Consider the following 13,674-nt stretch of genomic DNA (forward strand, 5'->3'; position numbering starts at 1 on the left):
AATGCTTCCTCCCCCCCCCCCCTATTATGATCTCAACTCTACCTTACAAAGCCAGCTAGACCATAGGATGTACACTGGTACAGATAACAGCTAGAAACACAGGGAATCCAGGACAGATACACCCCTCAGGACCAATAGGGAGAGTATCAATACCAGGAGAGGAAGGGGAAAGTGGGGAGAAAGGGGGAACCGATCACAAGGATCTACATATAATCCCCTCCCTTGGGGACAGACAACAGAAAAGTAGGTGAAGGGAGACATCAGATAGTGTAAGACATGAAAAATAATAATAATTTATAAAATATCAAGGATTCGGGAGGGAGGGAGGATGGGGCAAGGAGGGGAGGAAATGAGGAGCTGATACCAAGGGCTCAAGTAGAAAGCAAATGTTTTGAGAATGACGATGGCAACAAATGTACAAATGTGCTTGACACAATGGATGGATGGATGGATAGTGATGAGTTGTATGAGCCCCCAATAAAATGATTTTTTTTAAATGGTTCAAAGAATGTTCTCTGGAGGAGGCTACTTGTAAGGCAAGACCTGGGTATGAACAGAGGTCAGCCAGATAGACTCCAGACAGAGCAGAGTACTTGTAGTGATTCAAAGTAGAATGTGTGTCAAGTTCAAGGGTCCGAAAATAGTTCAGTAGGATTGGAACTTGAATGTGAAAGAGACATGAGGAGAGATGGGGCTGGAGTATCAGTTAGGGTCAGATAGCTTTAAGTCAAGCATCTCTAGACTATTCAAAAAATGCTTATTAGGCACCTAAGTTTTATAGCTTTGAAAGGTCACACTGGATGTATTTATTATTCTTTGTCATTCTTACGGGAGGGGTTGTGCTCTTGGTAATGTTTAAAATAAATCCTAAGGAGGGTGAGAGCCAGCCAACCAAACACATGGAAAATGGCTTTGACGGCAGGGAAATGGCATGTGCAAAGATTCAGACACAAAAGCAAGCAGAGCAGGACCCAGGAACATTAAGTACTTTGTATTGACTGGAGCAGAGAGAATGAGAGGGGAGGGACAGGTGGTCAGTGAAAAGTCATTCTAAGTTCCTATTCTCTCCTCCCTATGTACCCTGCACTAACCCCTCGCTACCCCTATAGCCTGTCTTCAATTTTCTTGGGTAAATATCTGGCACTGAAGTTGCTGGTGGTGCTGTTGGTTAGGCAAAGGACCACTAACTGCAAGTTCAGTGGTTCAAACCCACTAGCTGCTCCTCAGGAGGCTGATGAAGGCATCTTCTCCCATACGGCCTTAGAAACCCTGTTTAGAATGGACTGGATGGCAGTGGGGTTGGTTTTAGTAGGGTAGTCATAGGTCCCTGAACATAAATTATTGCATTGGACACGGAAGTTTGGTGGATTGTGCCCCTTAGGTTGTGCCATGAAAGAAACGTCTGATGACCTGCTTCCTTAAATATCTGATTCTACTGTAAACAAAACCCCAGCCCTAAAAACCACATGAAACAGTTCTACTCTCTCTGCTGTGCTTGGGAGCTGTAGCCTTCGAACAGACTTGCAGGCAGCCAACAACCACCACTATGAGCCGCACAGAGCACAGCCTCCACTAGGGCCCTGACTCTCACTGCTGGCCACTCAGAAGAGGATCACAATAGAGGATACTAGGTAGAGAGGGAGGCAAATGTGGAAGAGAACTCAAAATTGTCAAAAAGGCCTAATTTAGCCATCTGAAAGAGTCTAGTGGAACCTCTGAGATTGTAGTACTGAGGCACTCTTTAAGTCTGTAATAGTACCCACCCTCCCAGGGGCCAACTTCAAGTCAAAACAATCACCAGTTTGTCCCAATTTTCTTATCGATGACCCATTATAGTTCTGGGGGTTACATTTAGGTGTCTAATCCATCTTGCACTCATTTTTGTGCAAAATATGATCCTGTTTCACTTGAGTCCACAATTCATGTGTTACGGCCTGAAAAGCCGGCCTATACTTATGTAATGTCCTTCTTTCAACCATATTTTAAATTCTTCACCATTGGCTAAAGTAATGACCATGGGCTCAAGCACAGGAACAACTGTGAGAATGGCACAGAGCCAAGCAGGCTTTCTTCCTCCTGTGCACGGAGAGAACTCTGGCGGCTCTGCTCAGAACTGACTGGATGGCACCAGCAGCAGTGGACTTGATCATCTTCTCTATCATAAAATGATATTGATGTCTCTAAAGTGAATCAGAGACATATATAAAGCATGGATAAAGGAATGAATGTTGGGCTGCCACCTAATGCTAGCCCCACTCTAAGAACAGTAGTTCTTATGGCATGGCCATAGAAACCAGTAGGATGTCAAGGAGTCCATGTAGAACAAAAATGTCTAGAAATCAATTGTGGTAGCAACTGTACAATTCTACTTGATGGGACTGAGCTGTGGAGTGATATGATATAGGTATTAACTCCCAACTTAAAAAAAGAAACCCAGTGGTGCCCATCTATCAGAAAGAATGTTGCTGGGGTCTTAGCGGGGCTTATCTTAAAACAAGCAGTCAACTAAGTGAGGCGTAAGCTAAGTCCACAGAGAAGAAGCACACCAGCCTGTGTGATCTAAGGATTATAAATTTTAAAAGTCCAAATCTGAAGGAGGGATCAGAATCAGAGCCCAAATTATAAACATTCTGTTTGAAGAAGGTGATGGATGACAGGGGAAGCCCCAAATCTTTTTGCACAGTCCACACATGGCTTAACATTCCAGGGAATCCCCTCTGAACACAGTCCAGGAATATGATAGCTAATCAGCTTGTAAACTTGATTATGGCAGATGTAGTCAGGTTAAAATATAACGCCTTATCATTTGATCTCTCTTTTGACCCATTTTAAAGTTGTTTCAGTTATTAATGCTTTCTACTTTCGTTTTGAGGTTTTTCCTGTCATTGTTGTTGTTTTTGTTTGAGTTTTCTTTTGTTGTTGTTATTATCATTGAGGTTTTTTGTTTGCTTCCTGTGTTGTGTGATTTTCTGTATATGAAATCCAGGATAGGTAAATCTATAGCGACAGGAACTGGATTAATTTAGATGCCTGGCAGGAGATGTTTGGGGGAAATGAGGAGCTAAAAACAACGAGTAAAAGAAGAAGATGTTCTGAAATTACTTGTGATGACTGCATAAATTTTAAAAATATGATTAAATGGTTCAATTATATGTGGAATATATGCCAATAAAACTAATGTTTTTAAATTTGATTATCTGAAATGTAAACTCCCACCTAATTTATAATAAAAATGCATTTTAAAAACAAAATGATAGCCATGTCTATAAAGCTAATAGGAGCATGGGTAGCTTAGTGAGTTACCATTTGGCCTGCTAACCACAAGGCCAGCAGCTTGAAACCAGCAGCCACTCCTCAGGAGAAAGAGGAGGCTTTCTGCTCCCATGAAGGTTTACCGCATTGGAGACTCACAGGTGTAGTTCTACTTGGCTGTATGGGGTTGTCAGGAGTCAGAACCGACTGGAGCGTAGTAAAATAAAGTGAATAATAACATCAGGGAGGAAGATACTCCTCAAGGCAATCAACCACACAAAACCAGCATTTGTCCAGAAACCAAGTTCAGAAAGCAGCAACGGCCTGGAAAGGTGGGGGAAGAATGCTATTGAATGGGGCGGATTATAATCCATATAATGACACAAAATGTGAACTTTCACTCAAACTACAGTTAAAAACCTTGTGACCCATTCCCCCTCAAATATGTGTTCAAATTCTAAATCCTCCATTTGTGGATATAATCCTATTTGGAAATAGGGTTTTTTTATTGTTAATTTTATCATACTCAAGAAGGGTGGGTTCCAAACTTAATTACTTCTGAGTTATAAAAAGAGCAAAATTGGCACAAAGCCATACACAGAGGAGAAGCAGGTGCCATGAGAGTATGGTCTGTGATTTAAGATAGGCCAAGGAACCCTGGGACTCCGGGGCTCCCAGGAATGTATGCTACAGAATATTGAGGAAATGAATCTCTTGTCTTAAAAAATTCCCACTTTTTATATTTCTTTAATATCAACTTTCAAAACAAATGAAAAAACCCTCAAACTTCTGCCATTAAGTGTTTTCTGACTCATTTGTCCAATTTTACTGATAAGGAAAAAAGAAGTGAAAGATAGTAATGTTAACATTTATGCCCAATCTCACAAATTTGCAAAGCCAGAATTTAGGCTGAGACTGTCTGACTTCATAGTTGTTAGCTTAACACCACACCACGGTGCCTATGCATCCACGTGTAATGACAGTGGGTTCCAATCTGTTCACTGTGATGGGCATTACCATATTTACATCCTGGGAAAATTTTTGATATCTTTTGAAAACATAATTTACTTACAGTCATTTGTACAAATCTTAAATGTTTGGCTGAGTGGATTTTTTCACCCAGGTAATCACCACGCAGATCAATCTATGGCATGCCCTAAGATTCCAGAATGCCTTTTCTTAGTCAACCTGTACCCAGAGATCATTTTTCCTGTTCCAACGCTTCATATAAATGTGAATACAGAAAGCTCTCTTGTGTGACTGATTTTCATTAAGTTTAATGTTTATGAAGTTTATCCATTATGCTTGTATATTAGTGATTTGTTCTTTTTTACTACGGTGTTCTAATCCAGTTTATTCATCTACCTGTTGATAGATGCGTGTGCTGTTTTCAATGTTGAGCTATTACTAGTTATAAACTTGGTTGTATTGGTCTCTGATGGACATACACTTTCCTATCTCCTTAGTAGTTCTCCCTGCCGTTGAATCCATCCCAACTCATAGTGGCTCTATGGGACAGTGCAGAATGGCCTATGTGAGTCTCCAAGACTGTAATTCTTGACCGGAATAGGAAGCTTCCCCTGTCTCCCACAGAGCACCCGGTCGTTGCCGATTGCTGACCTTGCAGTTAGTAGTCCAATGTGTAACTCACTTCACTAGCGGATATAAATTGTTCATCATATTTTTAATTGAGACTACAAAATAATTTTCCCAAGTACTCTGACCGATTTCCTGTGACAAAAATAATATAGAAGAATTAAAAAAAAAAAAAAAAGAATCCCAGTAGCCTCACACTCTTGATAACATTTGCTGTTTGCTTGTTAATTTTTTGCCATTCTGGCAGGGACACAGTAGCCCCTCATCTCGATTGTGTCTTGTGTGTCTATGATAACTAATGATATCGGGCACAGTTTTGGGCATGTGACTATTTTTATATTGTCTTTTGTGCGATGTGTATTAAAGTCCCTTTGCCCTTTTAAAAACAAAGTTGTTTGGTTTTTTCCTAATGATTGGTGGAAGAAGCTATATGATGTGGGTATGAGTTCCTTTTCGTTGTTTGTGCCACAAACAATGACTTCCAGTATGTGATTTTCTTATTCCAATTTTAATGATACCTTTTCGTAAACCAAAATGCTCAACAAAAATAAAGTTCATTTTATCTTTGATTTTTTCTTCAGGGAAAATTTCTTTTTATGCTCTATTTAATACATTTTTGCCTACAAAGAAGTCAGGAGCATATTCTATATTTTCTTCCAGAAGATTGATAGTTTTAGTTGTCACATTTAGTTTTTTTTTTTAAATCCATTTCAAATTAATTTTTGTACATTGTAGGTATCAAGATGATTTCTACATTGATATTCAATTTCTCCTTTGTCTTTCATTTAAAAGACATTATATTGCTACTGAATTTCAGGGTTTTAATCATCAAGTGATCCTCTGTGTGAATTTATTCTTGGATACAATATTGCTATCTTTATTTTTAACGGTTTTATTGACATGTAATTCACGTATCATACAATTTAGTGGCTTAAATGTATTAAAGAGAGTTGTGTATTCATCACCACAAGCTATTTTGTCATTTCCTTCATTCTTGTATTCATTCTTATTAGAGCTCCATTTATCCCCTTTGTCCCATGTCATAACCCTAAGAAATTATTAATCAAAGTGCTATGTTTATAAATTTACCTATCTTGTGTTGAATATTTTTAAAAAACCATTAAAAACTAAAACACAACAACAGAATAAGACACAGGAAAACTTCAGTCCCAAAGATAGCAGAGAGTAATAAAAACTGAAATAAGTTAAAAATAGGATAAAAGGGAAAGCAAATGATGTAAAATTGTATCGCAACTACATCTGCATCAGTTCCCTTTTCGTTGCACTGTCTGGCGACAAGACTATTCACAGTCTTGGACAATGGCCTGAAGGAATTCAATGGAGCCTTAATCCAGGTGCACCTCTGTAAATGGATTTGGGGCTTACACTGTTATCCATAGCCTTCTGTAAACTGGGTGCTCAGAAGAGAAGATATAATACAGCATCCTTTGATCACAATGGCTGCTGTTTTACTGTCATGCAGATTCCGCTGACATCTTACTTACATCACTACTTGTTTTAAGACAAGCCTTTAAGGGCCCAGAGGATATTTTTTCTGACAGCTGGACACTCTCTGATCTCTCATCACATTTTGCTATAGCAACCATTATCTTCAGTAATCACTTCATAAGGAGCAGGGTCATTTCATAAGAACGAATTAGTTTTAGATTGGGGTTGAAGATTGTGTGAGCTCAAAGTCCATTCATATGTCTATGGTTTAAAGATTTTCAGCATTATCAGTTTTTTGAGAAATACTATACATAATCTCCATGGGACATTTGGTCATTCTAATAATAATATCTATCTAGTCAATGGTATTGAATTTAAAGTAGTATTGATAAGGGAAAATATACACACACAGTAAACTTTTAGACTAAAAATGGATTACTAACTTGTTCAGATTAAAAACTTGAGTGACTGAACATTGTTTACAAAACCAGTCAGAGTTGGAAACAAGGCAAAATAATGCAACTGCACTCATTTACTGAAGCAAAATTACTAGGGCTGGACTAAGACGTGCTATGAAAAGCAGAGAGAGTATGAAAATGGCAGCTATCTGGTAGTCTTAGATTGTCAATTACTGACATCCTGGAGAGCAAGAGACCTGCCCACCACCTTGGGCTAGCAGAGTCTGACATATCTTGCCCCCTCCCCACACCCGTCGCCCCAAACCATGCTCCCCCCTGCCTTGCCCTCCTCTGGTCCAGAATATGTATTGAACTTCACTGAACACCATTGTAGGAGTTTCAATTGATTTGGGGTGCCCAAGGAACAAGGTTATATGGTAAGAATTATGTCATCTATCTCCCTCTTCCAGCTAAATGAAAAGCTGAGCCCAGCTGAGGTGAGGCATCCTCTGAAGAATTATTTTGTTTTTAATTAAATACTTTTAATTGTGGGAGCTTACATCTCTTTTCACAATCCATCCATTCATCCATTGTGTCAAGCACATTTGCAAATATGCTGTCATCGTTTTCAAAGCATTCTCCTCCCACTTGAGCCCCTGATACCAGTTCCCCATTTCTTCCTCCTCTCTCCCCTACCCACCCTCCCTCATGGACTCTTGATAAGTTATGGATTACTATTTTCATATCTTACATCATCCTCTGTCACCCCTCACCCACTTTTCTGTTGTTCATCCCCCGGGGAGGGGGTTAAAGATTGATCCTCGTGACTGATTTCCCCTTTCTCCCCCCACCTTCCCCTAATCCTCCTGGTATCTCTACTCTCCTTGTTGGCCCTGAGGGATTTATCTATCCTGGATTCCCTGTATTGTAGGCTCTTATCTGTAGCAATGTGCATGTTCTGGTCTAATCCGATTTGTAAGGTAGAATTGAGGTCATGATAGTGGGGGGAAGGAAGCACCAAAGAGCTAGAGGAAAGTTGTGTGTTTCATCAGTGCTATACTGCACCCTGATGGCTCATTTATTCCCTGTGACCCCTCTGTGAGGGGATGTCCAATTGTCTACAGAAGGGCATTGGGTTTCCAATCCATGCCCCCCACCTCCCTAATTCACCAATGTCCTGGGTGTTAGATGCCTGGTACCTGATCTCATTGACACCTCATGATCACACAGGCTGGTGTGCTTCTTCCGTGTGGGCTTTGTTGCTTCTAAGTTAGGTGGTCGCTTGTTTATCTTCAAAGCTTTAAGACCTCAGACGCTATATGAAGAAGTGTTTTTTAAGATGTACCAACAGGGAAGTATTTTACTTACACAGTATCAATACCACACTGTCTCTTTACTTCCTTAGCTTTCCAAAATAGTTTCATTGGCCTTTGCTTCTCATATCACACAACTTAATCATTCAATCCTATTAAGAAGATTTTAATCTTCTTAATTTTTTAACATTTATTTCATAATATTTTCTTCTTATATCCACTGTTGTTAGCTTCCCATCCTGCCATGTCGTGCACCTAAGTTATTATTAATCCAGTTACTATTATCTCCATAGATTTATCTATCTTGGATTTCAGATACAGAAAATCATAAAAAATGCCAACAGGAAGCAAACAAATAACAATCAAAAAACAATAATGACTAGAGAAAAGAGAAAAATCTCAATCAAAAAGAAAGAAAATATTAAAACCTGAAACAACTTTAAAACGGGTCTCAAGGGAGATCAAATGACAAGGTGTTACGTTTTAACCTTACTAGGTCTGCCACAGTAGCTTTACCATATATGTCTGAGAGCACGCCTAGTCACATTCCTGCACTATGTTCACAGGGGATTCCTTGTAGTTTAACCCATGTGTGAATTTAAATGAATTTTAATTGACTGCAAATGAATTTGGGACTTCCCCAGTCATCCATAGCTTTCTTCAAACTGGGTGTTTACAATTTAAGTTCTGATACCATTCCCTCCTGTAGATTTAATATCATAATGTCTTAATAGTTGTAGCTCTATAATATGTCTTGAAATCTGTTAGAGTATTCCAGCTGTGTTTTTCTTCAAGATTTCTTTAATGAATGTGTGTTTATGTCCAGTAGTGAATATATGATTAACTAAATTATAGTATGTCTGTAATAACATAGTATTATATAATCATAGAAATCAAGTTTATTAAAAGTTTAAATGATATAAAAATGCATAAAGAGCAATATGCATGTATGAATAAAAAAAGAAATACACTACAAGAGTAAAAAGTCAACAAAAAGCAAATCCCTACTTTTTGCTTCTCTGTTTAATTTGATATCAGCCAACCATTAGCGCTTCTCTCTTTGACCCTAGACACAGGAGCTAGGTGAGATCCCACAGCTTAATAGAACATCATTCTTCATTCTATCACATAGACATCACCATCCAGAAGCTTGGGAGTCCTCCCTGGACTTCCCAATTTCTGACTGGCTGCCTATAGATCCAGGAGTTTCTCTCTACACCTTCAGGATGTAAGCTTGGGAATCACTTCTGAGCTCCCTGGTTTCCTGGTTCCCACAAATCTTTGGAGTTAAATAATTCACTAGAACAACTCTCAGAATTTGTGGAAAGCACTACTTACAGTTAGAGTTTTATTTTAGAGAAAAGGAGGGTACAAATCAACAGACATATAGGACAAGATGTTAGAGGGTTCCCAACATAGAATTTGCATATCCCAGGAAGGGACCAATATACTTTCTTGTGTGAGTGGATGTTTTCTCACTAACCAGGAAGCTCATGAAGCTTCTGTGTCCAGGACTTTTATCTGGGGGTTGTGGGGTGGTGGGTGTGTGTGACTCCTTTTGCATTGCAAACTCTAGCCACAGTTCCCTGAGATGGGTGTCTGTCGTGAGGTGATCACGAAGTCCTATTCTGCGGGATTTTCTGGTCTAGCCAGTACCCATCTCAGAGTCAATGCAACACCTCTCCTAACCTCTTGTCTGAAGTTCTTATGCAGGCACTTCAAATCCAAGGTTTCTTTCTTTCTTTTTTAAAATCATTTTATTGGGAGCTCTTGCAGATATCATAACATCTCATAGTTCAATCACATCAAGCAGTATTGTACAACTGCCACCATAGTCAGTTTAAAAACACTTTCTTTCTTCTTGAACTCCTTGATTATCATCTCCCCTTTGTCTCCTCCCTCCCCCATCCTTCCCACCAGGAACCCTTTTATTTCCCCTATAATAGTTTTGTATGTATGGGGGGCAGAGGAGGGGGCATATCTTACATAATCCAATATACCCACTTACTTACAATTTTGTTATTCGATTCCATCAAGTGGGGTTAAAGAGTCATTAATGCTATCCACTCCTCATTCCCCCTCCCTCCCCTCGCTTACTGTACCCTCAGGGAACCATTACCCCTGGTACTCTTTCTGAAGGGTTATCTATCTTGACTTTCATGTACCAAATGATCTCAAATGTACAAATTAACATACACAAATCTAACATAAGTAATGAGGTAAAACAAATAAAAACCATCATAGTGAGGGGAAGAAGTATTTAAGAATTAGGGGATAGTTATGTAGTTCATCAGTACTATACTGCACCCTGGATTTATCATCCCTTCCGTGTGGCCCTTCTGAGAGGGACTGTCCAATTATTTTACAGGTGGGTTTTAGGTTTCCACCATATCCACGCCCCTTCATACTGAGTTGGGTGCTTGTTTTAGAAATTCTGATACCTCTTCCTGTCGACACCTCATGATCACACAAGCTGATGTGTTTCTCCATGTGCGCTTTGTTGCTTCTCTGCTAGATGGCCGCTTGTTTAACTACAAGCCTTTAAGACCCCAGATGCTATATCTTTTGGGAGCCAGGCACCATTAGCTTTTCTTTACCACATTTGCTTACGCTCCCATTTTGACTTCAATGATCTTATCAGGAAGGTGAGTATCATGCAGTGTCACATTATCAGAACAGACCATTCTTGTATTGAGGTAAGATTTAAGTAGAGTCCAAAGTCCATCTGCTTCCTTGTTGCACTTTTTCCTTCTTTCTCCTTTTCCTTTTTTTCTTCCTGTCCCACAATCCTATTTACCCATCATTCACCTCTCATTAATTTCTCTCTGATACAATTCTATGAATTAAGCAGGACCAGAAAAGTTCCACCCTCCACACCATCAATTTTAGAACCCTCACTATTGCCCTGTACCCTTTATTAGGGGCTCACTGCTTACCACCCCAAGGTTTCTTTTAGAGATTATCTTTCCAGAATTTAATTCAAAGTTTTAAGTTCTTCAGGTAAAGTTAATGTAGACCTGTCTGATCTTAATTTTGCAAATAAAAATAGATAAAAAGAAGATACCAGCATAAAATGATCTACAAAAATGAAGACACTGGGGGGAGCACAGGGATTAAAGACGGAGGAAATGACCAATAAATATACACTCTGTACTAATGGTAATCTGTAAGGATACAGAGACACTCAAGCTGAATAAGGTTAGGAAGATGAATTAATCTATACCTGAGGATATATATATATATATATATATATATATATATATATTTGACAGAAAATATTTCTATACATGCATTTTGATGTGATGCAAGCATATCCATGAGTATAGTATAGCATATGGGGACAAACTTTTGAAAACTTATTAGCCATAATTAAACACTTTGATGGAATAAGTTGCTGGGCCTAAGGGCCCAGGACCATAGTCTCAGAGGACACTACGTGACATAACATAGTCTACAAAGGCAATGTTCTACAACCTATTTTAATGAGTAGCAACTGGGGTCTTAAGAGCTTGTGAGTGGGCATATAAGGTGAAACTATTGGTCTCTCTTTCTCAAGAGGAAAGAAGAGTGAAGAAAATCAAAGACACAAGGAAACAATTAGTCCAAAGGACTAATGAACTATGTGAACCCCTGTCTCTATTACCTTGAGACCAGAAGAGCTAGATGGTGCCCAGCTACTACTGTTGACAGTTCTGAAAGGTATTGCCACAGGAAGTCTTGGGTAGAATGGGAGGGGAAATGTGGCACAGAGCTCAAATTTATATATATAAAAATACCAGGTTTACTAGTCTGTTTGAGGCTGATGTAATCCCCAAGATTATGACCCTTACACACTCTTCAGGCCTGGAAATGACTTACACTCATTGCTCAACTTTCAGCCAAAGGATAGGAAGATCTATCTGAAGAGCAGTTATACCAGGGAGATATGCCCTCATCAGAACAATAGCTATGAGATACGGGTCACACTTTGAGCCGTTAACTACAAGGTCAGTGGTTCCGACTCATCAGTCCACTCCTCAGACTACAGATGAAGCTGCAACTCCAACAAAGACTCGACGTCTCCGACGCCCACAGGGATTTCTGTCCCCTAGGGTCTCTGTGGGTTGGAATCGACTCAATGGCAGTGAGTTAGCTTTAGTTACTGTTCAGATGGCAGAAAGGGATGGAAAGAAGGCTAAAGAAAAAGATAAATACAGGGAGGAAACGAGAAGAGTGCTGTACATTGTGGGATATGCAAATGCAAAAATGTGTACACATTGTTGAATGGGAAACCAATTTACTTTACAAACTTTCACCAAAATCAAAATAAAAGGAAGAAAATGTAAAGCAAATATGCCAGAATGTTAACTGTGTCTCTCCCTTCAAAGTGAAGTACACATATCTGTTTCAGTCATTGTCTTTGATCTCAAAGAAGACCAGGACAGTAGTGAATGTGTCTGAGATCAAAGACAGAAAAACTACCCCTTGGGTTTCTGGGACTTTAAATATTTATTGAAGTTGCACCTGCATCTGTATTTCTCTTGGATGTTTGCTTTTCTCCCTATGGGAATTGTTCAGGGGGAGCAATAGGCAGAGATTGTAGCAGGAGGAATATCAGTCAGGATATGCAGAGTGGTTATATATTTTTCATGGTTCAATGTCCCATGTGTTGATACCTGATATCATTACTTCTTTGTCTTGTCACTTTGGGAGTGACAGTGGGTTCCTGCTGTTACTAATCCCCAACATGCTTCTTTGTCTCCTGATTACACCTTTAGCTTACCAATACATTTGAAATTAGGTTTTTGTGTTAAAAGTCCTCAGATGAATTTATTAGTTCTTAATTATATTCTACAGAAAATTGTTCAATTGTGCATGGATGGTATGCACTTTGTATTTATTTTTTTAAGATTTTACCCAGGATCCATGAGAAAAAAATCCAGCATTTGGATAAGGTAACAACTACTGAACAGCTACCCTGGGCCAAGGACCATGTTATCTATCAATGAATGGTTATGATAAATTATACTAAAGTCTCTCTGTAAAAAACTGAGTTGGAATTAAAACCATTTCCTGATCATCTGGTCTTTTTTGTATCTCATTTCTAAGCACAGAAACTCTACCACCACAGAGGGTATGGAGATTAAGTAAATATGCTTACTTAGCATATTGTTGTCGAGTTGTGTCCATTGAGTTGACTCTGACACCTGTCCCTGGGTCCTTCAGGCTAGAACTGCTCCACAGACTAATCTTTGTGAAAGCAGATGCATTGCCAAGCCCTTCCTTCTGTGCTAGAACTGAATGTGTTCAAACCACCAACCTTTGGTTGCCTGTCAAGTTCCAAGCATTTGTGCCACCCAAGAACCTTATACTTTAGCATAAAGGGTGATAAAATTTGTTTTGGAACCGAGAACCATCTGGAAAGGGCAGTCTTTAAATTTTCATTCTTGAGAAGGAGTCTAGAGATGCAAATCTGTTTTGGAAGAAGATCCCCAGACCATTTTTAAGCAGCATGAGAGAGAATCCAAGTTGCCTGTCTGGCATTGATTGAGCTGTACTTGAAGGGCAGAGTTGGAGTGAGAAGCCTCTTCTTCCCAGTGTGTTCCATTGCCCTTCCTGTCAACATAATCCCCATGAGGGAGAAGGGCAAAGAAAAGCTTGGTTGTTTTTGCTTGTTTTTCAGAAGC

This window comes from Echinops telfairi, unplaced genomic scaffold (assembly GCF_000313985.2).
Source record: "Echinops telfairi isolate 266 unplaced genomic scaffold, ASM31398v2 ScPeMD7_443;HRSCAF=831, whole genome shotgun sequence".
NCBI classification, from domain to species: domain Eukaryota; kingdom Metazoa; phylum Chordata; class Mammalia; order Afrosoricida; family Tenrecidae; genus Echinops; species Echinops telfairi.